This window comes from Cetorhinus maximus, chromosome 10 (assembly GCF_964194155.1).
Source record: "Cetorhinus maximus chromosome 10, sCetMax3.hap1.1, whole genome shotgun sequence".
Taxonomy (NCBI): domain Eukaryota; kingdom Metazoa; phylum Chordata; class Chondrichthyes; order Lamniformes; family Cetorhinidae; genus Cetorhinus; species Cetorhinus maximus.
This window is the reverse complement of record NC_135888.1, coordinates 97254097-97281598: the sequence shown is the minus strand read 5'-3', so window position 1 is coordinate 97281598 and position 27502 is coordinate 97254097.

Here is a 27502-nt window from a genome sequence, read left to right as displayed (position 1 = left end):
GGTGAAGAGATGGGTTCTGCACCCGCAGCATGTGGTACACTGAGACCCACATGACTGTTTTGGGGACAACCTGGAGGATCTGTACCTAGGCACAATGCTGGAACTCCAGGACATGTCAAAGTCAGGGTGATGACATGCTGGGAGGGGAGCTTCAAGGTGTCCTGGCACCAATCGATCTGCTGCCTTCTGCGCACCACGTGAGGGCCCTGAAGTCATACCAGTGTCACACCATCTCTGCCAGGCAGGCACCAGCGCAGGCAGATACTAGCGCCTCAGTGGAAATTAGAACATAGGCTAGTGTCTTGGGGCACAGCGGTGAGGGCACTTCACAGTTGCTGGAGGAGCTGGCAGAGACAGAGAGTGCCCATGGCGCCAGCAGTCAGAGGACTGCGGGGGAACAGGCACTTGCTCAGTCGTTGCCTGATGATGTCCCTCTGGAGTAGTCCACGACACAGCAAGCGCAGGAAATGCGGCCGGGTGTGTGGGAGCATCCGGTGGAGATACATGAGGCTATGCTTGGCTTGGTGTCCCTGGTGGAGGAGTCTATGCGGACTGTCGCCAAAGCAATGAGCCTCATGGCCGAGCGCCATGCGTCCTCCATGGAGAGAGTGGCGACTCTCGTGGAGATGCTCCTCCAGGAAAACAATCAGGGCTTCCTGGGGATGCGCTCAGACCAGCAAGCCCTCACATCGGCATTGATCTCAACTGGTCAGTGCTACTGTGGGAGATGGTCTGGGCACTAAGTTTCCCAGCTCGGTGCCCATCCATCCACGGTGAGCAGGGAGGTCCGATGTGACCTCACGTCAGTGCAGCAACTGCCTGTCGTCTCTGCGGGCACCTCTCAGAGCGTTCCGGATGATGGCAGCAGCTTCTCCGCCCCTCTTCCAGTGACCGTTGCATCCGGTGAGGCTGCGACGACTGGGGAGATGGCAGCTGTGGAACTGGCAGCTCCCTCCCAGGCGGGGCCAGCACAGGCTCCATGGACCAGAGGATGGCGCCAAAGTCATCGAGGCCAACAGGACAGCAGAGTGAGCAGGCTGACTCAGATGCCACTCCCAGCGACGGGGCAGCACCAAGACGTAGCACCCGAAAACATAAACAAAAGGCACCTTAGGCGCACCACAGATTTATCATTGGTGCTTTTATGTTGACCGGCAATGAGGTCTTTATGAATTGGTGTGATCTTTAACACCTTTTTCATTTTGTTTCATTAAGTTTGTTTGGTTGTAATATTAAATTCAGACATGTCACCATGGCTGAGGTGCCTCTTTAGTTCTGCAGGTGGATGGGTTTCAATAATGTTATGAGTGTTTTGTGGGACATTCAGATTTATTAACAAGGACCTTAGTTAATGTTCCTAACCAGGCAGATTTTGTACTTAGGTCTCGAATATGGAGCCTACAGCCCAGGCTTGTCCTGGTGGTCCTTATGTGGTGTGTTAGCTGAAGGTTCATAGGATTAAAGCATCCCGGGTGTCCCTGCCTCCCTGGAGTATGCCCAGGTCAGCATCTACCCCCTCAGCATTTCCCTGTGCGTGCTCATCCTCAGACTCACTGCTGGACTCATCATGTGCAGCTGCAGCCACTGCGTCTATGTCTTCTTCGTCCACAGCGTCCCCCCTTTCCAGCGCAAGATTGTGGAGAGTGCAGCATGCAACCACTATCAGAAACTCATGATCTGGGGGGTATAGAGTGCGACCCCTGAGCGGTCCAGGCATCAGAAGCGCATCTTGAGAAGACCAACGGTTCTCTCCACCACGGCCCTTGTGGTGCTGTGGCTCCTATTGTACCGCTGCTCAGCTTCTGTTCTTGGATGGCGGAGAGGCGTCATGAGCCACCTTCTGAGGGGATAGCCCTTGTCGCCCACCAGCCATCCATCCAGCCGAGCTGGAGCACTGAAGAGCCCCGGCACCTGGGAGTGTCTGAGGATGTAGGCACCGTGGGATCTGCCTGGGTACCTTGCACAGACTTGTAGAATCAGCATCCTGTGATCACACACTATCTGTACGTTCATGGAGTGGAAGCCCTTCCTGTTGACGAAGGCACCGTGCTCACCTGCTGGCGCCTTGATGGCCACATGTGTCCAGTCTTCCCCCTGAACACGGGGGAAGCCAGCAATGGCCGCGAAGCCTCTGGCTCGCTGTGTCTGGCTTGCCCTATCCCAACGGAAGTGGATGATGGTCAATGCACGCCTGAACAGAGCATCTGTGACCTGCTTGACACAAGTGTGGACTGCTGATTGGGAGACACCGCAAAGCCCTGGAAGGATCCAGAGGCATAGAAGTTGAGGGCAGCTGTGACCTTCAGAGCCACTGGCATGGGGCATCCACCCACACAGTTCGTGGAGATCTCAGGCCCAATCATCTGACAGACATAGTTGACTGTCTCCCTTGAGAGACGGAGCCTCCTTCGGCACTGCACCTCAGACATATTCAGGTAGCTGCATTGCTGGCTGTATACCCTGGCAGCAGGATAATGGCGTCTTCTGCTGCCCCTTCCACCTTGGACTACCTCTTGGCCCTGCACCCCTTGTGCCTGCGCCTGACCTCCCAAAGGTGGTTCCCCTGGAGGCTGAATGTGCATTCCTGGCCTCCTCCCCCTTCCAGCCCTCCCTTCCTCCTCAGAGGAGGTGTCTCCAGTGGAGATTTCAACTCCTATTCTCAGGCTAAGGGAAGGGTTCCTGAAATCTGCAGGCGCAAAAAAGATTCCACACTGCTGAGTGCTGACCTGGGGGTTGAGTCCAGACCAAGCAGCTGGTATGAGTTTTGAAGTATTGCAGATCACAAGTATCAGTAACTTTAAAACATTGATATTTGACAGAGCACACTCGCGACCCCACTGAGCCCTCTTATCCCGCCGGAAGTTTATACAAATGTGTCCTACCCGCCTGCCCGTTGCGCCCATGCACTGTTCCGAAGATTGCACGGGCGCCGAAAAATCACCGTCAATTGGTGCCTCAAGGGCCTTAAGTGGCCAGTTAATTAACGGCAGGCACGCATCAGAGATCAACGCGTGCCCGCCCAACGAAATATCGCGATGGCGCGCAGCGACATCAGAACGCTCGCCTGACGTCACCATGCGTCAGTGGGAAAATTCTGCCCCTGAAGTTAAGAAAACTCACTTTGAATTTGACTGGTTCAGGGTATTGTGTGTCATCTTGCCTGGGTCCTTTAAAATCTGTGTGTCTTACTGTTGCCTTAACGAAAGTGTAACTGGGAGTTAAATTAAGTAGGGATTTAGAAGTTATTACAGTAGTAATTTGTAGACGTATGTATGTGCTTAAAAATCATTTTTCTTGTTAATAAATGTTTAATCTAGTTTTGTAAAAACCCATAAAACTTGGTGGTCTTATTACTATTGAATTCAAGGCATGCATCTTGAAATTCATACAAATTGCAAAACAACTTGTGGCAGTTGTTTCAAGTTTCCCTTTGGGATTTGAACAACTCAGCATTTACCATCGACAGTGCCATAAGAGGCAGAATGTGATGTGAAACAGCCTCTAATGCTGATTTGGTGCTTGATCTGGCTTTTTGGACTGTTCAAGTCCAATTAATGCCTTCTCATAATTATCCCAACTGAACACACATTCCCTCCAGCCCTCCAGCGCTAATTAAAAGGCTAGCCTTCCAACATCCAGCTGAGTTACTTTTGACTTAGTTTTGCAGGTGCAGAGATCATGTAAGTACTATGTTTTATTATTAGAGGAGTTTTGCCAACTTTTTGGATTATCAAGCGAGTGGTGATACATCCTGATCAGGAGGTCAGAGGAGTTGGAAAACCTATCAAGAGAAAGCCTGCTTTGGTACTGGGGGGGTGTGTATAGTTGCAGCCCCTTTTAGTCTGCAGCATGACATCGAAATATAGCACAGGCAGCAGAGAGAGGGGAAGCTGTGATCTGAGGGAGGAGGAGGGCCTTCACTAGGATGCCTTATCCACCTAGGGTCTTTAAGGAGTGGTCCTCCTACCTCCACCTCAGTTAGGAGCAGTGTAAGGTGCCTGTGTTTCAACAAGATGAGCATTGAACTGTGCCACCTCCTCCAGCCTGTCCACACAACAAAGCAAGGACAGCACTGCCAATGGTCATGAAGATTACCATCACCCAAAATGTCCACAGCAATGAATCCTTCCAGGGGGGAGCAGGCACTTTCAGCATCATCTCAGAGTTCGCCATCCATTGCTGTAACAAGGAGGTCACAGAAGACCTGTATAGAAAGAGAGGGGACTTCATCTTCTCACAAACCAAGAGAAGCAGGAGGAGAGAATTCGTGGATTTGCCAGACTGGTGGGAGTCCCAGTGGTACAGGGTGTAATCAACTGTGGCCCCGTGGCCCCACATTTTAATGGGGAGATGTTCCATAACCATAAGGGCTACCACTCTATCAATGTCCAGCTGGTGTGCAGCTATGGCCAGAAGAATTTCTCAGTGAATGCCTATTATCTGGGAAGCAGCCACAACAGCTTCATCCTGTGGCAGTCAGCTGCATCTGTCATCTTTAAGCTGCCATGCAGAACCAGAGGCTGGATGCTGGGTGATCCATTGTACACTTGTCCAAGGACTCCCCTCTGTCACTGAAATGTGGGAGGACTGCATGTTTAAAATAAGAGTTATGCGGTAATCAGGAACATTGTGCAGTCCACTATCGATGTCCTGAAGCAATGGCTCCTCTGCCTGGACTGCTCAGGGAGGAGCCCTCCAGTACTCAACAGAGGGACTGTCCAAGTTCATGGTTGTCTGCTGCATCCTCCACAACCTCGCCACCAAGAGGGCACAGCCCTTGCCACCAGACATTCAGGGGCCACCCCAGGGGGAAAAGGAAGGAGGACGAGGAGGAAGGGAGGAGGCAAAAGGGATTCCTTCACTCCAGATGGATGGCTGTAAATGAATACTGAGACTCTGATTGCCTTAAGACACCAGCCCAACATCACAGTTACTCCACAATTCCCCACCTTATAATCCCCCTGCATCAGAGGCCATCACAGTGTCAGCCAAAGTCCTGAAATAAAAACAACATTCAAAAAACCATTCCATGACAACTTTATCCAACAATGCTTCCAATTGTATATAAATAAAACTGAACCATTTATCCTTGAGAATTCCCAGGTGCCTTTGCTTGTTAGTGCTCCTTTGCACTGTGACAGCAGAGGCTGTAGTATGGCTGGCGGACGGCTGCCAAATTTCAATGGGGGAGACTGCAAATGACCTTTCAGAACCCGCTCAAGATGCTGTGGGCCTTGTAGGCCTGGCTTCAGACTGCACCACCTCAACACGGGCGGCAGCAGTCTGGCTGAAAGGAAACAGCAAGAACACGAGCAGAGTCGGAGTTGTGTTCGCACTAATACAGTCACCCTGTGAGAGGGTAGCAGGTTAGTACACCATGGAGCTACAACCACTTCCCCTGAGGTGGTGTCTCATCAATCCTAGAAATGTGTTGTGAGAATAGACTGCTGGACGGCTGTGAGCACTGAGATCTGCAGCCCCGGCGGCAGCAGTATAAGCCTGCATGATGCCAAGCTGGGTTTGCATTGCAGCTAGAATGGGTATCATGGCTGCAGTCTGAGCTTCCATTCCAGCACCCCAGTGTGGAGTGGATTCTGTCTGTGATGTCTTAGCTTCCATTGCAGTAACCACCAGACGGCAATTGTAACTTGTCTATTCAAGAAAGGAGGGAAACAGCAAATGTAACTAGGGAGACATAGAGCAAGCAACTGCAGGCCAGTTATCTTAATATCTGTCATAGGAAAAATGCTAGAATCTATTATTAAGGGGGTTATGGCAGGGCACTTAGAAAATCTTCATGCAATTAGGCAGCGTCCACATGGTTTTGGAAAGGGAAATCACATTTGACTAATTTATTAGAGTTCTTTGGGGAAGTAACAAGTAACATGGATAAAGAGGAACCTGTGGATGCATTTAATAAGGTGTCACAGCAAAGGTTACTACACAACATAAGTGCCCCGGGTGTAGGGAGTAACATATTACCATGGATAGAGGACTGGTTCACTATCAGAAAGCAGATAGTAGGAATAAATGGGACATTTTCAGGTTGGCAAGCTTCAACCAATGGAGTGCTACAGGAATCAGTGTTGGGGCCTCAACTCCTTAGGCAGCACCTTCTAAACCCAAGACCACTGCCATTTAGAAGGTCAAGGGCAACAGATAGATGGGAACACCACCACCTGCAAGTTCCCCTCCAAGTCACTCACCATCCTGACTTGGAAATATATTGCCGTTCCTTCACTGTCGCTGGGTCAAAATCCTGGAACTCCCTCCCTAACAACACTATGGTTGCACCTACACCAAGTGGACTGCAGCGGTTCATGAAGACAGCTCACCACCACCTTCTTGAGGGCAATTAGGGATGGGCAATAAATGCTGGCCCTGCCAGCAAAGCCCACATCCCATAAATGAATTTTAAAAAAGCTATTTACAATCTATATAAATGACTTGGATGAAGGGACTGAATGCATGGTTGGTGAATATGCAGATGACACAAAGATAGGTAGGAAAGTAAATTGTGAAGAGGATATAAAGAGTCTACAAAGGGATATAGATAGGTTAAGTGAATGGGCAACGAACTGACAGATGAAGTATAATGTGGGAAAATGTGAACTCATCCACTTTAGCTGGAAGAACAGAAAAGCAGTATATTATTTTTGTTTGAAAAACTCTGTGGTACAAAGGGTGCTGGTGTCCTGGTACTTGAATCACAAAAAGTTAGTAAGTAGGTATAGCAAGTGATTGGGAAGGCAAATGGAATGTTATCATTTATTGCAAAGGGAATTGAATATAAAAGTAGGAAAGTTTTGCTGCAATTGTATAGGGTATTGTTAAGACCATATCTGGAGTGCTGTGTACAGTTTTGGTCTCCTTACTTGAGGAAGGATATAATAGCATTAGAAGTAGTTCAGAGAAGGTCCACTTTACAGATTCCAGGAATGAAGGGGTTATCTTATGAGGAAAGGTTGGACAGGTTGGACCTGTATCCATTGGCGTTTGCAAGAATGAGAGATGATATTCGTGAAACTTATAAGATCCTGGCGGGAATTGACAGCCATGGATACAGAGAGAATGATTCCCCTTGTGGAAGAGACTAGAGCTAGGGACAAAATTTAAAAATAAGGGGTTTCCCATTTAAAATGGAGATGGAGAAATATTTTCTCTCAGTTGGTCGTTGGTCTGTGGAATTCTCTTTCTCAGCGGAGGCAGGGTCATTGAATATTTTTAAGGCTGAGCTAGATATATTCTTCATTGGCAAGGGAGTCAATGAGTATAAGGGGAGCAGACAGGAAAGTGGAGTTGAGCCAACATTTAGATCAGCCATGATCTTATCAAATGGCAGAACAGACTCAAGAGGTCAAATAGCTTACTCCTGCTCCTAATTCGTATGTTCGTATCTATCATGGGTGGGTCAGTAAATGCTATCATGGAGTTGGCCACCATTTCCATGGTAGAACGGATGGACTCCAAGCTCTGAAATAAAAACAAAATGCTGAAAAACCTCAGCAGGTCTAGCAGCATCTGTGGAGAGAGAAACAAAGTTAACGTTTCAAGTTCAATATTACTCTTCTTGAATTGAAAGAACAGTGTCCTCCTATACCTCACTCCATTGAAGTCCTCATCAGGGTTCTCTGCATAAAACTTGTCTCCAGTAAACTGACACATGAACTGTCCTTTCCCCCCTGCCCTGGCTGCAGCTCACTCGTGCAAATCTCAGCATTATACTGCCCTCTAAAGTACAGCAGTGCCAGTATCAGAGCTAGTGGCTGTAATTGTCAGAGGTAGTGACAGTGCTTCTTTATCAGAGTCAGGTATAGCTGTCACCTCCATCATGAGGCTGCACTGACTGGCCAAGCGGCAGTTCTTTGGTATCTGCAAGCAGAAATGCAGAAGAGGAGGGTTAGGGTGAGGAAATTGGATGGGGTGTAAAGCAAGGGGTCCATGATCATACCAACTGCAGTTCACACTTCATGCCAGACAGCAGGATGAGAGTGAAATGAGAGTTGACAAGGGGCCTAATGCAGTAATACACCATCATCCTGAATATTCTTGGTGACACTGGGTGTAATGGCCTCAGTCACAGCTGGCCCCCTGCTGTGGAGCTCTATTGCCCCCAGAGAACTCAGGTGATGCAGGCATGCATGTCTTCTGGTTCTGCTCTGTTCCTTATGGTTAAAGGACCACCTTGTCCTGCAAGAGAAAGGGAAGAATGTCAGTGAGAGTGTTGCCATACATTGGGGTGATGTCCTTGCCATTGCCGAATAGCCAAACGTATGTGGAAGCAGCGAGAGGTTGGTGTGAGGGTGAGGTGGAGTATCTGAGTGTTAGGCATAGTTCTAATGGATTGCTGATGGGTAAGTAATGGGCTGTGGTGCATTGAAGCAGCGTGACAGGTTGTTGGTTCCATAGGTAGGAGGCATGTGAAATCATTGTACTTTTACCAGCACCACACCCAGGACCTCAGGGCCAGACTGCAGGAGTTGACCTCCCTGGCCACCTGCTCTCATTCCCTTCTCAGGCTGTGCCATTAAGGCCTCCTGGACCCCTGCAGAAACACTGCGTCTCGCCTTGTTTCCCTGTACTATTGCCTCCAGTGCCGCATCAGAAAACCTGGGAGCTTTCTCTCTTGCCTGTTGCTCAAATTTCTGTGCTTTTCCTTCTATCGTGGCCTTCCATAGTCAGTCTGCAGCAATTTCTGTATAAGACTGCAGCTCCCCTTTAAGAGTTGCAGGCGAGCAGTGCCTCGTGCTAGCTACATGCTGCCGAGCCCCCTGTTGAGCCCGTCGCCAATCAGCAGCAATTGCTGGGCTACAGACCAAAATAATTTGGATGAGGAATCAAGAGTTGAGGCTGCCTGCTGCAACAGGGCCGGGTGTGGGGTGTTGGTGCATCACGATTCCCATACCCGCGAACAGCCTTGACAAATATTTCCCCCCAGGTGTTTGGACAAATCTTTCTTGGGCGTTTTTTTTTAAAAAGGTGTAATTTCGGACATCTAAGCAACAAGGCTATCACTTAAATGACTTGGTACAGGATGGATTTATCCAAAATACTCCAGCATGATAGCTTTTATATAGTAAACAGTTACCCAAGTATCAATTTATACAATTCACGTTACATGTAAAGAGTTAGCTTTCCTCCAGTTCATTCATGCAAAACCAGCAAGCATGGGAGAAAATCACCCCAGGATTTTGAATTGTATGAGCACAATTTGAGTTGTCTTCCAATCTCATCAAACCTGCTTGATACAATATTATATTATTAGACAACTTCAGCCCTGAATAGTGAGAAAAGCAACATTACATAAAATCCAATCCCAAATACAAATGTTAGGCACAGGTCAGCTGAAATTTACATAACAATTTGTAACGTGAGAGCGCAACTGAAAGAAGTAAATCCAACAAAAACCATAGTCAAGGTTTTTGACATTTAGCTGTTAAATTATAACATTGCAATATTCCATATCGCCGAGGAAGAGACACTTCAGGAAGAGCATGTGACAATAGATTCATTTGCAGTAACCATTTCCGTTCAGGTGGAGATTTCTCATCAGAGTCACTAAGAGTTGAACTGAAGTTTCTTTTTGTTCGAGCCATTAGCATTCAGGAGAAAGTAGAATACTGACTAACTATTGAGAAACGAGCCAATCTGTTACAATAACAGGCTGGCAAGAAAAACAAGCTGTAATTACTACCCTGATGAAACATGTCATTAGAGAGCGACTGAATTATACACACAAATTAACAGTGATGTGGCACTCATGTCAGGCACTGCAGAAAGACGCCAAGTCCACAAAAATGCATTGTGACAGAGTTTCTATTGAACAGTGAACCAGTGTTCAATGCAATTCAACGGGAAGAAAAATAAACACCCTTTAAATTTCTTTTATTTTGTGTAAAGTGAATGCTTGTTAGTTTTCATCACCATTCTGACCTTCTTGGGGAAGTAATCTGGATTGTTTGGGAGATACCTCGGTCATGAGCACTTCCAGGATAAGGCTCCAGGCTGGCTGACACCTCCCTGTTCCAGCTGGAGTCCATAACATTATCCCTTCCGACTGGCATGTGTCCCACAGGGAGAGAAGTATTATTGTGGCTAGCAGTGACAGTGGTCCACATGTTTCAGAGGGGCCCTCTCCCCTACAGATATGGCTCAGCAGGCACAGATGTGCATTTAAAGGCACTGTAAGACACATACCCTCTGTGGCCTCAGATGATTGAATGCAAAAGTGAAACTAGAACATATGAATCAGTGGACTTTCCAGTTATAGACTATTGCCCAAATTGCTCTGGGAGGGTGGGGGGTCGGTCTCAGGTGCTGGATTTTGTCAAACCCTGACAACATTAAGGGGTCAGGGTGTTTCGCGTTAAATATATGACCCCCATTTTGCATATTGAAAGTTAAAGAACTCCATGGTCTTTTGAAAGATGCTGGGGAGTAATGTGGAAAAAAAGCCAAGGGTGGATGGTTCATTGTGTCCTTAGCTGCTGACCCCACTAAAAAAATTCTTTAGAAGCAGAAGTGTGGCTCACCTTGCATATCATAGAGTCAGAGTCATTACAGCACAGGAGGAGGCCACTCCGACCAGCAAGTCCATGCTGGCTCTCTGTTGACCAATCCAGTCAGTCCCATTCCCTCTCTGACCTACCCCCCCGTAGCCCTGCAAGTTTATTTCCCTCAAATGAAATCCAATTTCCTTTTGAAATCACTGATCATCTTTGCTTTCACTGCCCTCATAGACAGTGAGTTCCAGGTCATTACCAATCGCTGTGCAAAAAAGTTCATCCTTACATCCCCTGTGTCTAAGAACATAAGAAATAGGAGCAGGAGTAGACCATATTGCTTCGTGAGCCTGCTCCACTATTCAATATGATCATGGCTGATTTTCTGCCTTAACTTCAATTTCCCACCCACTCCCAAATCCCTTGATGCCATGAGACCAAAAATATGTCTATCTCAGACTTAAAGATACTCAATGTTGGACATTCACAACCTTCTAGGGTAGAGATTTCCAGAAGTTTATGATCCATTGAGTGAAGAAATTTCTCCTCATCTCAGTGAAAAATGATTAGCCCCTTATCCTGAGACTGTTCCCTCATGTTCTACAATCTGCAACCAGGTGAAACAACCTCTCATTGGCTACCCTGTCAAGGCCCTTCAGAATCTTGTATGTTTCAATGAGATCATCTCTCAGTCTTCTAAACTCAAACAACAACATATATTTATTTAGCCCCTTTAAAGTAATGAAGCATCCAAAGGTGCTTCACAGGAGCAATTTATAGAACAAAGTATGACACCAAACCACATAAAGAGATACTAGGTCAGATGACCAAAAGCTTGGCCAAAGAGGTAGGTTTTAAGGAGTATATTCAAGGGGGAGCACGAGGTAGAGAGGCAGAGAGGTGTAGGGAGGAAATTCCAGAGTTTGGGGTCTATAAACCAAAAGGCAAGGCCACCAATGGAGGAACAATTGTAATTGAGAATGCACAAGAGGCCAGAATTAAAGGAGTGTAGATATATCAGAGGGTTGTGGGTTTGAAGGAGATTACAAAGACTGGGAGAGACAAGACCAGGGAGAGATTTGAAAACAACAAGAATTTTAAAATCAAGATGTTGCTTAAATGGGAGCCAATGTGGGTCAGCAAGACAGGGCGAGTTAAGACACGGGTAGAGTTTTTGGTTGCCCTCAGGTAGAATATGGAAACATAGGAAATAGGAGCAGGAGTAGGCATTCAGCCCCTTGCGCCTACTCCAACATTCAACTAGATTGTGGCTGATCTTCTACCTTAATGCCATTTTCCCACACTATCCCCACATCCCTTGATACTTTTAATATCTAGAAATTTATTGATCTCTGTCTTGAATATACTCACTGACTGAACCTCCACAGCCCTGTGGGGTGGGGAATTCCAAAGATTCACCACCCTCTGAGTGAATAAATTCCTCTTCACCTCAGTTCTAAATGGCCTATCCCATATTCTGAGACTGTGTCCCTTGGTTCTAGAACCCCCAGCCCTGTCAAGCCCTGTAACAATTTTGTATGTCCCAATAAGATCACCTCTCATTCTTCTAAACTCTAGAAAGAATATAGGCCCAGTCTCCTCAATCTCACCTCATAAATCAATCCTGCGATCCCAGGGATTAGTCTGGTGAACCTTTGATGCACTCCCTCTATGGCAAGTATATCCTTCCTTGGGTAAGGAGACCAAAACTGTTCACAAAAATCCAGGTGTGGTCTTACCAAGGCTCTATACAATTGCAGCAAGACTTCTTTACTCCTGTACTCAAATTATCTTGCAATAAAGGCCAACATACCTTTTACCTTCCTAATTGCTTGCTGCAAAGCCTGTTAGCTTTCAGTGACTTATGAACAAGACAGCCAAGTCCCTTTAGACATCAACACTTCCCAATCTCTCACTATTTAAGAAATACTTGCGTTATCCACTGAAGTGGGTAACTTCACATTTTTCCATATTATATTCCATCTGTTACGTTCTTGCCCACTCACTTAGCCTATCGAAATCCCCTTGAAGCCTCTTTGCATCCTCCTCACAACTCACATTCCCAGGGGTGCTTTGGATCAGTCAAGCCTAGAGGAAACAAAGGCATGAATGAGGGTTAAGCTGATATGAGGGTGGAGTTGAACAATGTTATGTAGAATATAGGCCCAATTTACTCTGCCTTAATTTTGTTATTATCCAATCCCTTTCCAATAAAAGCTGACATGCCATCTGCTTTCCCAATTGTTTCAGTATGTGCATGCTAACTTTGATTCCTTGTACAAGTGCACCCAAGTGTCTCTGAACATAAACATTTAGAATTTCCACATCTTTTTAAAAAAACTCTGCTTTTCTATTCTTAAAACCAAAGTGAATAACCTCACACTTTATTACATTATACTCCATCTGCCATCTTGTTGCCTACTCATTTAAAGCAAACTTGCATTTATATAGCACTTATCATGACCTCAGAACATCTTAAAGCTCTTTACAACCAATGAAGTGCTCTCAAAGTGTAGTCACTGTTGTACTGCAGGAAACACAACAAATAATTTGTGCACAGCAAATGTGATAATAACCACAAACAGCAATGTGATAACGACCAGAAAACCTGTTTCTGTGATGTTGATTAAGGGATAAATATTTGGCCAGGATAACTTCCCTGCTCTTCTTCAAAACAGTGCCATGAAGTCTTATACCAGAGCAAGTAGAACAGGCCTCAGTTTAACATCTCATCTGAAAGACAGCACACCCAACAACATAGCACATCTTCAGACATATCCAGTACTGCACTGGCATGCCAGCCTTTATTTTTGTGCCCAAGTTCTGGAGTGGGACTCAAACCCAGAACCTTGTAGCTCAGAAGTGAGAGTGCTACCAGCAAAGCCACAGCTGACACCCTCATCTTAAACTGCCTCTATCTCTTTGCAGCCTCTGTGTGTCCTTCTCATAGCTTACATTCCCACCTAACTTTGTATCATCAGCAAATTTAGACAGAAAGACTGAGAGTAATGTATCTATTGTAAACAGCATAAGCCCCAGCACTGATCCTTGCAGCATTCCACTCATCACAGTCTGCCATCCTGAAAATTCCTTGTCTATCCCTACTTAACTCTGCTTCCTGTCAGTTAACCAATCCTCCATCTATTCTAATATGTTACCCCCAAATCCACGAGCCCCTATCTTGCAGATTAAGATTTTGGCCAGGATTTTCCGGCCCTGTTGTGGGTGGGACCTGCTGCAGGTGAGGAAGTGCCCCAGCCAGAAGCCCATTGACTTGCAGCGGGACCGGAAGATCCTGGTGGCGGGTGGGTGCGGAAAATCCTGCCCTTTGTATGGCACCTCAGAGTGCCTTTTTAGAAATCAAAATATAGTGCATCTACTGGTCCCCTTTGTCCTATTAGTTACATCCTCAAAAAACTCTCAAATTTGAACAAGATTTACTTTTGTTAAACCCTGCTGACATTTTCTGATCATTCTATGGTTTTCTAAGCATATTTTTAAGACTTCCTTAATAATAGATTCTGGTCTTTTCCCAACAATTGAAGTCAGGCTAACTGGCCTGTGGTTTCCTGTTTTCTCTCTCCTTTTCTTGAATAGTGGTGTTACATTTGCTAACTTCCAATCCACTGGGACCATTCTATAATCTAGGGAATTTTGGAAAATCATTACCAGTAGATCCACGATTACTGCAGTTACCTCTTTTAGAACCTTAGGGTGTAGTCCATCAAGTCCTGAGATTTGTCAGCTTTTTGTCCCTTAAGTTTTTCTAATACTTCTCTTTCTATGAACTGGAGGGGGTTTAATTTAGAACAGCCCTGATTTCTCCACTCATTACCTGTCCATAAACAGAGAAGTGTTTTTGATTTTTGATTTCCCCCTTTATAAGTGGTGGCATATTTTCCACAAACTTTTAGTTTTTGGAGTGATCCAATCCTCTATTAATAACCCCACAGAAAACTCGAGATAAGGTAAAAAATAAGAGGGTTAGTTTATTTCACACACACACAAAATGCAGGAAGGGGCTTGCACCAACCACACCTTTGTGGTTTCATACAATAAAAGAGGGATAAGGGAAAGGAAAGGGTTCAGGGGAAAGACTACAAATAAAAATAAGAATTATGGTTTCACTTGAGCCCAGAATCAAAATGATCAATGGTGTAAAAAAGCAACAAAAACTAGTGGTAGGCCAGAGGATTGGGAATTTTTTTAGGAACCAGAAGCGGATGAATAAACAGCTAATAAAGAGGGAGAAAATTGATTATGAAAGTAAATTGGCAAGAAATATAAAAATAAACAGCAAGAGCTCTTAGGGGTGTATAAAAAGAAAGAGAGTGGCAAAAGTGAGTATGGCTGTGTGACACTGGCAGCCTCCTTCACCTGTGGAGCTGGAGCTGGAGCTACAGGGGTCACAGGAAGAGGGGATTTGGATGGGCCGGACACTCCCAGAGTCACCTGGGTGGATGGCCCTGGGGTGTGCACCTCCTGATCCTCCTCCCTATGGGTGCCCAAGGACTCCTTGATGAGACGAGTAGCTGGAATGAGATTGAGCTGCCCCACACCCCTCTTGCATACAGATTGTTGGAGGTCAACTATGGCATCAGCAATGGAGTTCAGTTCACGCAGCAGTGCAGGACCAATATCCTGGATCAAGGTCTTCATGGCAACCACCATCCTACCAGTGTTGACCTCGGTGCATTGGCATGCCAGCGCTATGTTCTTGCAATCTGAGGAGCGCAGTAGACATCCCATCCTGATGTTCCCTAGCTTGCCTTTGCAGATCCAGCAACTGAGACATGAACGAGTCCAGAGACTCATCATCTGACTCGGACTCAACAGATTTCTGGCCTCCAGCAGTCCTCTGAGTGTCGGAGATCTGGGGAGTCCCTGCTACCATCTGCTGTGCTCACCAAATTGTGATCCCAAGGCTACCCTAAAGCTAGGTCCCACTGAGGTTTGTGTCTCTGCACTGCTGGAGGGTGTGGGTGAGCACTGTGACCGGCCTTCAATGAAGGTGCCTTCAGATTCCTCTACGTGGACTCTGTTGGCTGTTTCCCAGATGTGCCTGCAAAAGCAAGGAGAGATAATTAGTTCATGGCAGGGGACTGCGGAACAGGGCACATCACTCACAGCACAGTTGTCTGATGGATGTTGTACTGCTGGATCCTCGCTTGGTAGAGCACCGCTGACCTCACCATCAGAACAGGAATGGTCCTGATCCTCACCGGCCAGCTGGATGGCTCTGTTTTTAAAGTGCGTGAGGACCTTGATTTCAGGCATTCCTCCACCAGTCTGCGACCTCTCCATGTTGTTGTGTGCCAGCTTGTCCTGCATGAATAGAGATGGGGAGAGTGTATCAGGACACCTGCCAGGCCAGATGATAAGTATGCCTGGCCTGTGTGGGTGGTGAGTGGCCCCATGTACGGGATGAGGACAATGAAGGTATGTGTGAGAGAGTGAATGGTGATGTCCCTTGAACTGGCAGTGAGTGAGGGCCCTGTGGATGTGTGATGGGTTTGTGAGTTTGAGAGTTGAGAGCGATGTGAAGAGTGATTACCCTGATGGAATGGAGATCATCATCCATCCTTTTTCGGCACTGGGTGGCTATCTTCTTTTGTAGGGTGTTGGTGCTGGCCATAGCTGCCACAGCCTCCCATGCTCGATTGGTGATGCTGCTGCCCCTCCTGCGGCCAGAGCAGGGTAGAGTACATCACAGTGAGCCTCCACTGTGTCCAAAAGATGCTCAAGGTATGCTTCATTGAACCAGGTAGTCTTCTTGCCTTTCAGGGCCATGTCTTCTCTGCAGCAGTCCTGGGCTGGAAGCACTGAGACGTGTTTGCGCGGCTGCACTTTAAATATGGCGTCTGGTGTGATGAAGTAGCGAGGAGATGGCTTGGTGGGCAAATGAGAGCCTGCCCCCCATGGAAACGGCATGTTTCCCAGGAATGCATAATTAATTGGGATGGTACGGCGTGAGAAGCCGCCATTGCTGCTGGTGGGTAAAACGTCCTTTTTCCCGCCCGCCGCCGGACTTAGTGAAAACCTGCCTGTAGTGTAACTATGGACAGTTGCTTATGAAACAGTTTGCACATTTGTCTTGTTATTCAAAATCTAATCAGTAGAGGGCATGAACATTCAATTCTGAAATAATTCAAAACTTCCAGAGTTTCTGGTGAGTTTACAAGAACAAACTGCCTTCTCACCTTTATAGGTTCCACGTCACATCCTCCCCCACACCCACAATTCTTTACCGCACCTTTCCTGAAGGCACCAAATCTCACTACCATACAATTCCACAGAAGCTGTTAACTCCCTGGTACTGAACCCCACTGAGTGGTTACTCCTGATATGTGAATGTTTATGGGAATTATATGCATGCTATTCAACCCTGAAGGGCATCACAGTCCCACCTGATCATGTCCTCATGTTTTTTACTTTGCAGCAAGGGTTACTGGAATGCAACCGAGCTAGTCCAACGTGCTGAGGCCAATTATAATATCTGAAACATTGTACCAATTGAAATTACCATAGCCCAATGATTGAACCTCTTCCTGTCCCCATAGACACGGTTACCTGAACTTCTGCGGACAGATCTTCCTCCATTAGTGCCCAGTAGATGCACAACAAATTTCAGGTAACCTGCAGCTGAGAACACAAAACTGTCCACAATTTTCTTCCTAGGCTATTTGTGTTATAAGAAACCAGCTTTTAAATAAATAGATCCAAAAGAAAGCATATGGCAGAAACATTTATATTGCACTTTCCATTGGTTACTTCATACTTGCTGTGAACTTGAAACACAGAATGCTACTTTCACAATCAAAATACATTCCATCTTTCACTATTGTAACTCTTGGTACTAGTTTTAGCAGCATCATTATTGCTAAAACATAAACCATAATTTCCCTAAAGGCAATTGAATGTTCATGATGCCTATGCAACTAAGGATGATTCAACTTTATAAATAATAGAAAGTGTTCCCAAACATTTTTATTTGATAACCAATGGTTACTAAGAACTTGAAAAAAAACACCTAATCTCTCCAAACGGTCCAGTGGGTGAAGCCACCACCAGTGTAACATGAAGTGTAGGGAGTCTGGTGTAGTCTACTGCATCAAGTCTCCGATCCCTTTGATGTTCCACTGGGAGCACCGTACCTGACAGGAAGATCTCTGATAGTCTCACGCTACTCAGGGATATAATTGTCTATGTACGGGATAGGGGTGTGGACACTTGCCTCATCAGTCTGGACCAGGAGAAGGCCTTTGACAGAATATTGCACATCTACATGATGGATGTGCTCTCCAAAATGAGGTTTGGAGAGAGAATCTGCAATTGAATCCAATAGCTCTACACAAGCATCAGTAACACAGTTTCAATCAATGGGCATGGGAATCAGAAAGCTTTCAAAACCTGGAGTCAGACAGGGCTGCCCTTTCTCCCCTGGCCTGTTTATGTGTTGCATAGAACCTTTTTCTGAGTCCATCAGGAAGGACTCAGGCAAAGGAAGGAGTGACAATCCAAGGCAGGGGAGGCACTCAGGCCAAAGCCTCCCTGTACATGAGCGACAATGTTAGCTTCTGCTCGGATCTGCTGTCCATCCACAGATGCTTGTTTGAAAGTTTTGGTTATGAGGCATACTGCCAAATGATTTTGACAGTCTGCTTAAAGAACCACCTGACCGGATCCATCATCTCCTTTTTCCGCAGGGCCTCCTTTTTCCATTGGGTACAGAGCACTGCCTGATGGGATTGTGGTCAAAGGTGTTTGTTTCTCTGCATACATTTTTCCATGAGGGATAGGTGGTACAGCATGGTCCAACTTCTTGGAGCGTTCTGCGGCAACGTGGCCAGACCCATGCTTCGCAACATCGGGGACAGGTAGAACCTCAGCCTCAGGAGCCCAGGTAAGTCATGGCAAGAGTGAGGCCATGTTCTTTGGGAACTGGGCTGACCGATCCTTTGACCCCCTTCACTGTCAGGTCAAACTGCCTGAAGGTTTTGGGGATATGGCTCGGAGGGGCCAGGGCATGCGTAACAAACTGGAAGGAACATGTAGCTATGGCCAAACAAAAACTGGGAATGTGGGAGCCACACTCCCTCTCCATTGCGGGTAATAACCTGGTCATCAGGTGTGAGGCACTCAGTGTTGCTGTATGCAGCACAGGTCTGGCCCATTCCTCACTTTTGCGCCATGAGGATCACCCAAGCCATCTTCAGCTTTATCTGGAGGTTGAAAATGGACCATGTTTGCTGGGACATGATGTACAAACTTCTAGATAAAGGGGGGATAAACATACCCAACAATGCCCTCATCCTGATAGCTATCTTTGTGTGCAGCTGCATCAAGCTGTGCGTAGACCCTCAGTACTCAAACACTAAGTGTCACTACGTGTCAAGGTTCTACCTGTCCCTGGTGTTGCAAAGGATGAGTCTGGCCACGCTGCCGCAGAACACGCCAAGCAGCTGGACCGTGACGTACCACCTGTCCCTCATGGAAAGGTTTATGCAGAAAAACACCTTTGACCACAAGTCCAGCAGACAATGGTCTGTGCGTAATGTCCTAGAGGCCCTGCAGAAAAAGATCCTGTCGGATGGTTCCCCGAGCAGACTATTAAAGACATTTGGCAGAATGCCTCATCACTAAAACCTCCAAACAAGCACCAATACGTAGCTTGGCTGGTGGTGAGAAAGGTCCTCCCTGTCAGATCTTTCCTACATGCCCAGAGTCTCACTGCCTCTGCATGTTGCCCTCGAGGTGGCCGTGGCGGGGAAGAGACCATTGTTCACCTCCTTCTAGAATGTGCCTTTGTAAGGAAGGTCTGGAGAGAGATGCAGTGGTTTTTGTCGAGGTTCATCCTGGGCAGTTCTGTGACGCAGGACTCTGTGCTTTACGGGCTGTTGCCAGGGATGCACACCAAGATAAACATCAACTGCAGCTGGGGGGATCATCATTTTGGTGAAAGACGCTCTTTGGTCTGCCCGAAACTTGTTGGTCTTCCAGTGTAAAGAGTTGCCCCCGACCGAGTGTTGCAGACTGGCACATTCCAAGGTCAGGACTACGTGCTGAGGGACACACTAAAGCTTGGGGCAGCCGCAGCAAAGGTGTAATGGGGAAAGGTCGCTGTATAAGCCTTTCAGCAATGGTGCACCAAGGGGCTGGAAATTGTATAGAACCCCTTGGGCTGTATGACTCACATTGACTGTATAGAGTAAATATTACGTGTCATAATTGTATTGGAGTACCTCAGAGTGCAACATGATCTATGTCGAAAATTTGAAAATCATTGCGCTTTCTGTAATGACCATTTTGAAATGTTTTGTAATATAAATAAAGCATATTTTTGCAAATAAAAAAGATTTTCTATGGATTCTGCAGGATACACATTGGGCCTGTACTTCTAGAATTCAAAGGGCCAGTATAACTGTTTTAATAAGATGGGAGGACGCATTCTCAGCCTTATGCCTCATTTTTCCAAACTTCTTCCCAATTGTCCCTCAGCATAGGGTGCTTGTGAAACGTCAAAGATATATCCTCCTTCTGGGCCCCACAATCAAGTGTTTGCCAGTATTACACCTTCCTGTGCCCATAGGCATGGTTACCTGCTAGCAACATATGAGTAGGTTGCCCCCACCTTGACCCTGAAAATTCTGAAAAGGTAGTTTATCCCCAGACCTTATTTCCTGTTGTTATGTAAACATTTGTGATGGAGCTTATCAATGCAAAATTTGCCTGTCACAGTGTGTTAGGTCTTCTTGGACTGGAACCAATCTATGGCCCATGCCCATTTAAAGGATGTGACAAGAAAGTGAGGAGCCCAGTCCTTCAAAAGAGGGGAAAGCAGCTTAGGAACCATTGAAGCTAAAAGCAAAATACTGCGGATGCTGGAAATCAGAAACAAAAACAAAAATTGCTGGAAAGCTCAGCAGGTCTGACAGCATCTGCGGAGAGGGATACAGTTGACGTTTCAAGTCCGTATGACCCTTCATCAGAACTAAGACATATAGAAATGAGATGAAATATAAGCTGGTAGAAGGGGGTGGGACAGCAGAGCTCGATAGGGGACCAGCGATAGTTGGAGGCCAAGAAGAGATTGCCAAAGATGTCATGAACAAAAGGACAAAGGGGTGTTGAAGGTGGTGATGTTAGCTAAAGGATGTGCTAATGGTGACATTAAGGGTAGAAAGCAGGATGAGCAAGTGACAGATGGCCCTAGTGGGGGTGGGGTGAAGGGAAGGGATCAAAATAGGCTAAAAGGTGGAGCTAAAACAATGGATGGAAATAAATTTTTAAAATAATAACAGAAATAAGTGGGAAAAGAAAAATATATATATATAAAAAATATAATAATTATTAGATTAAAGGGGATCAAAAAAGGAGTGAGGATGGAGGGGAGAGTTCATGATCTGAAGTTGTTGAACTCGATGTTGAGTCCGGAAGGCTGTAAAGTGCATGGTCGGAAGATGTTATCTACTTGGACTTGGACTTCCAGAAGGCCTTTGACAAGGTGCCGCACAGGAGGCTGCTCAGTAAGATAAGAGCCCATGGTGTTAGAGGCAAGGTACTAGCATGGATAGAAGATTGGCTGTCTGGCAGGAGGCAGAGAGTGGGGATAAGGGGGTCCTTCTCAGGATGCCGGCCGGTGACTAATGGAGTTCCACAGGGGTTAGTGTTGGGACCACAACTTTTCACTTTATACATTAATGATCTAGATGAAGGAACTGAGGGCATTCTGGGTAAGTTTGCAGATGATACAAAGATAAGTGCAGGGACAGGTAGCGTTGAGGAGGCGGGGAGGCTGCAGAAGGATTTGGACAGGTTAGAAGAATGGGCAAAGAAGTGGCAGATGGAATACAACGTGGGGAAGTGTGAGGTCATGCACTTTGGTAGGAAGAATAGAGGCATAGACTATTTTCTAAATGGGGAAAGAATTCCGAAATCTGGAGTGCAAAGGGACTTGGGAGTCCTAGTCCAGGATTCTCTTAAGGTTAACTTGCAGGTTGAGTCGGTAGTTAGGAAAGCAAATGCAATGTTGGCATTTATTTCGAGAGGACTAGAATATAAAAGCAGGGATGTGCTGCTGAGGCTATATCAGGCTCTGGTCAGACCACATTTAGAATATTGTGAGCAATTTTGGGCCCCGTATCTCAGGAAGGATGTTCTGGCCCTGGAGAGGGTCCAGAGGAGGTTCACGAGAACGATCCCAGGAATGAAAGGCTTAACATATGAGGAACGTTTGAGGACTCTGGGTCTATACTCGATGGAGTTTAGAAGGATGAGGGGGGATCTGATTGAAACTTACAGAATACTGAAAGGCCTGGATAGAGTGGATGTGGGGAAGATGTTTCCATTAGTAGGAGAGACTAGGACCTGAGGGCACAGCCTCAGAGTAAAGGGAAGACCTTTTAGAACAGAGATGAGGAGAAACTTCTTTATCCAGAGAGTGGTGAATCTATGGAATTCATTGCCACAGAAGGCTGTGGAGGCCAGGTCATTGAGTGTATTTAAGACGGAGATAGATAGGTTCTTGATTGGTAAAGGGATCAAAGGTTATGGGGAGAAGGCAGGAGAATGGGGTTGAGAAACTTATCAGCCATGATTGAATGGCGGAGCAGACTCGATGGGCCGAATGGCCTAATTTCTGCTCCTATGTCTTATGGTCTTATGAGGTGCTGTTCCTCCAGTTTGTGTTGAGCTTCACTGGAACATTGCAGCAGGCCAAGGATGGACATGTGGGCATGAGAGCAGGGTGGTGTGTTGAAATGGCAAGCGACAGGAAGGTCTGGGTCATGCGGACAGACCAAAGGTGTTCCGCAAAGCGGTCACCCAGTCTGCGTTTGGTCTCTCTAATGTAAAGGAGACTGCATTGGGAGCAACGAATGCAGTAGACTAAATTGAGAAAAGTGAATTTAGTCTACTGCATTCGCTGCTCCCAAAGCGGCTTACCACCACCTTCTCAGTATATCAGTATACTCATGCCCAGCCAGCAAAGCCCACATCCTGTGAATGAGTATAAAAAATTAGAGGCTGCCCATTTGGTTTCTCTCTCACAATGATGGAATTTATCCAATATGTAGGCTCTGTGACTCCAGCAATCACTTTCTTTTCTTCCATCTCTTGGAGCTCTCTTTCAAGCTTTCCTTTTAGTTCTACTTTAGTTCTAATGGTACCTTACATGGGGGATGTGTCACTGTTTTCTTCCCTTGGTCAATAGAGCTGTGACATTCAAACTTTTCAAAGAATCCAACCATCTCTTCAAAACAATCTGGGTACATCTGTTTCAGATATTCCTTGATTCTGATTGGAGGGCACTTTTCTGGGTGTACTACCTTCAACATTCAATGTTGTGTCCTCCATCTCATGTTTTACTGAGATCAGCTACAGCTCTTTACAACTGTTCAACCCCAGGATAGCAGGACCGTCTGTTTCAGTGACAGAGAACATTCATTTCACATCTTTACCTTTGTGTGTCCCTCTGATTTGGGTCATTCCGAGTTGTCAAATCTCAGTTCCACCAAATGCCATCACTGTGACACTGTTCGTTTTCTTAGCATCTTTCTTTGAGTAACCATTTCTTTCAAATTTTCAGGAAAGATTTTCTGATATAACCTTAGAGGCATAATGCATCTCTGTACTCCAGTATCAAGCTTCAGCTTTAGATTTATGGTTATGGCCTTACTTATCACCTTCTTCCTGATCTGAATGTTTGTGTGAACTTATTTTCTCTAGGAATCCTGCAATGAGTAACTCACCTCCTGACTCCCAAAGCCTGTCCACCATCTATGCAATTTGTACTGTTCCTATGTCTATTGTATCCTCAAACTCATCGACATCTTTCAGGGTATGGATGTTTTCGTTTCCTTTCTCTCTCATTCACCCTGTTTGTCTCTGGTAACTCCTTTACTGACTTTTTCTTTTTTTCTGCACATCTTTTCCGTGATTGTGCTTTCCACAAGCTCTTCACATTCAGAACATTTCCTTCAGTCTGTGAACTCATTGCACATCATTCTGTCTGGTGTGCATTCTTTTGTTGCTGTTTCACTGCAGCAACCTTGCTGCCTTTCTCTTGACTTAACTGAAAACTAGCCATTTGGATAGTCAGCATGTTCATCTGTCTACTCATGGCTTCATGTGCTCTGGTAGTGTCAATAGCCTGCAATATTGTGAGTTTGTCTTTACCAATCAGAACCTTTTGTACATTAGGGTGTGTAGAGCCCCAAAGGAACTGATCTACCAGCCTTTCATCTTTTTCTTTGAGTTTACATTTTCCGGCTATATTTCTCAATCTTGTTGAGAAATTATTGGCAGTCTCATTTGGTTCCTGCCTCAGGCTTTGAAATTCATATCAGTGGATCCAATGGTTTGACTTTGGCTGGAGATGTGTGCAGAATTTCTCAAAAATTTTGTTTAGGTTTTTACTGTCAAACAAAGCAGCAGGTTAGCGTGTGGGGAGGGTGGATTCAACTTCATGGAAAATTATGAAAAAACTGAAAAGAAAGGAGAGCCCATGAGAGGCTATTAAAGTCTCCAGAACACAAAATAGGACAGAGTGTTTGGAAAGGGCTAGGAATCTAACTTCAAGCACATCAGATAAAGGGACGACAATGAGAAAGGGGACGGGAAATACAGGACTGAAGGTGTTGTATCTGAATTCACGCAGTATACGAAATAAGGTAAATGAGCTTGTGGCACAGATTGAAATTGGCAGGTATGATGTGGTGGGCATCACAGAGACATGGCTGCAGGGGGATCAGGACTGGGAGCTAAATATCCAAGGATATACATCCTATCAAAAAGATAGGGAGGTTGAGAGGGGGTGGGGTTGCTTTGTTAGTAAGAAATGAAATTAAATCAATAGCAAGAAATGACGTAGGGTCAGATGATGTAGAATCTGTGTGGGTAGAGTTGAGGAACGGCAAAGGTAAAAAAACCATAATGGGAGTTATGTACAGGCCTCCGAACAGTAATCAGGATGTGGGGCACAAGATACACCAGGAGATAGAAAAGGCGTGTAAGAAAGGCAAGGTTACAGTGATCATGGGGGATTTCAATATGCAGGTAGACTGGGAAAATCAGGTTGGTAGTGGATCCCAAGAAAAGGAATTTGTGGAATGTCTACGAGATGGCTTTTTGGAGCAGCTTGTGGTGGAGCCCACTAGGGAACAGGCAATTCTAGATTTAGTGATGTGTAATGTGGCAGATTTGATAAGGGAGCTTAAGGTGAAAGAACCCTTAGGAGGAAGTGACCATAATATGATAGAATTTACCCTGCAATTTGAGAGGAAAAAGCTGGAATCAGATGTAATGGTATTACAGTTGAATAAAGGCAACTACAGAGGCATGAGGGAGGAGCTGGCCAGAATTGACTGGGAGATGAGCCTGGCAGGAAAGACAGTGGAACAGCAATGACAGGAGTTTCTGGGAGTAATTTGGGAGACACAGCCAAAATTCATCCCTAGGAAGAAGAAGCATACTAAAGGGAGGACGAGACAACCATGGCTGACAAGGAAAGTCAGGGACAGCATAATAGCTAAAGAGAAAGCATACAATGCGGTGAAGAGCAGTGAGAAACCAGGGGATTGGGAAGCCTACAAAGACCAACTGAGGACAACTAAAAAAGAAATAAGGAGGGAGAAGATTAAATATGAGGGTAAATCAGCCAGTAATATAAAAGAAGATTGCAAGAGTTTTTTAGATATATAAAGGGTAAGAGAGAGGCAAAAGTGGACATTGGGCCACTGGAAAATGAAGCTGGAGAAGTAGTAGTGGGGAACAAAGAAATGGCGCAGGAACTGAATAGGTACTTTGCATCAGTCTTCACGGTGGAAGACATGAGTAACATCCCCAAAGTTCAAGAGAGTCGGGGGGCAGAGGTGAGTATGGTGGCCATTACCAAGGAGAAGGTGCTAGGTAAACTGAAAGGTCTGAAGGTGGATAAATCACCTGGACCAGATGGATTACACCCCAGAGTTCTGAAGGAGATAGCTGAAGAGATAGTGGAGGTGTTAATGGTGATCTTTCAGGAATCAGTGGAGTCAGGGAGGGTCCCAGAGGACGGGAAAATTGCTAATGTAACCCCCCTGTTTAAGAAGGGAGTGAGGCAAAAGACGGGAAATTACAGGCCGATTAGCCTGACCTCGGTCGTTGGTAGGATTTTAGAGTCCATTATTAAGGATGAGATTTCAGAATACTTGGAAGTGCATGGTAAAATAGGGCAAAGTCAGCATGGTTTCATCAAGGGGAGGTCATGCCTGACGAATCTGTTAGAATTCTTTGAGGAGGTAACGAGTAGGTTAGACAAAGGAGAGCCAATGGAGCTTATCTACTTGGACTTCCAGAAGGCCTGTGACAAGGTGCCGCACAGGAGGCTGCTCAGTAAGATAAGAGCCCATGGTGTTAGAGGCAAGGTACTAGCATGGATAGAAGATTGGCTGTCTGGCAGGAGGCAGAGAGTGGGGATAAGGGGGTCCTTCTCAGGATGGCGGCCGGTGACTGGTGGAGTTCCACAGGGGTTAGTGTTGGGACCACAACTTTTCACTTTATACATTAATGATCTAGATGAAGGAACTGAGGGCATCCTGGCCAAGTTTGCAGATGACACAAAGATAGGTGGAGGGACAGGTAGTATTGAGGAGGCGGGGAGGCTGCAGAAGGATTTGGACAGGTTAGGAGAATGGGCAAAGAAGTGGCAGATGGAATACAACGTGGGGAAGTGTGAGGTCATGCACTTTGGTAGGAAGAATAGAGGCATAGACTATTTTCTAAATGGGGAGAGAATTCCGAAATCTGGAGTGCAAAGGGGCTTGGGAGTCCTAGTCCAGGATTCTCTTAAGGTTAACTTGCAGGTTGAGTCATTAGTTAGGAAGGCAAATGCAATGTTGGCATTTATTTCGAGAGGACTAGAATATAAAAGCAGGGATGTGCTGCTGATGCTTTATCAGGCTCTGGTCAGACCTAATTTAGAATATTGTGAGCAATTTTGGGCCCCGTATCTCAGGAAGGATGTTCTGGCCCTGGAGAGGGTCCAGAGGAGGTTCACGAGAACGATCCCAGGAATGAAAGGCTTAACATATGAGGAATGTTTGATGACTCTGGGTCTATACTCGGAGTTTAGAAGGATGAGGGGGGATCTGATTGAAACTTACAGAATACTGAAAGGCCTGGATAGAATGGATGTGAGGAAGATGTTTCCATTAGTAGGAGAGACTAGGACCTGAGGGCACAGCCTCAGAGCAAAAGGAAGACCTTTTAGAACAGAGATGAGGAGAAACTTCTTTATCCAGAGAGTGGTGAATCTATGGAATTCATTGCCACAGAAGGCTGTGGAGGCCAGGTCATTGAGTGTATTTAAGACGGAGATAGATAGGTTCTTGATTGGTAAGGGGATCAAAGGTTATGGGGAGAAGGCAGGAGAATGGGGTTGAGAAACTTATCAGCCATGATTGAATGGTGGAGCAGACTCGATGGGCCGAATGGCCTAATTTCTGCTCCTATGTCTTATGGTCTTACCCTCACTGATGTCACAGCTATTAAACTGATTTGATCCTTTCTCTCCTGTCCACAAAAGGATGTAGCAGATCCAGTCCTTTTCAGCAGTGTCTTTTAGAAAGCTACTATACTGAATGTCAATCTGCACGTTTGTTTAAATTTCTTGAATGCTTCTTTGAAACATCAGATTCCCAATACTTACTGAGCTGGAACTACGCATTCATTATTGTGGCAACAGCCATTTCACTTTTGCATGATTCGCTCAGTTTTTGCCTTTTTGTCTGGCGCTAATTCAAGTTGATTTTTCTCAATCGAATTCAGCATTAAGTCCATTCAAAATGTTTGGGTTTTATTCATTGATACCTGCTGCCACCATGTTATGTCTTGTGGTTCCTAGATGTTTGAAATGATCACGCTTTGAGACAAAATACCGGAGCTTTATTGACTGTATTTCTTGCAGCTCTCCTTTTGGCTGGTGGACTGATACATTGATGTTTAATACCCTGACTGTAATG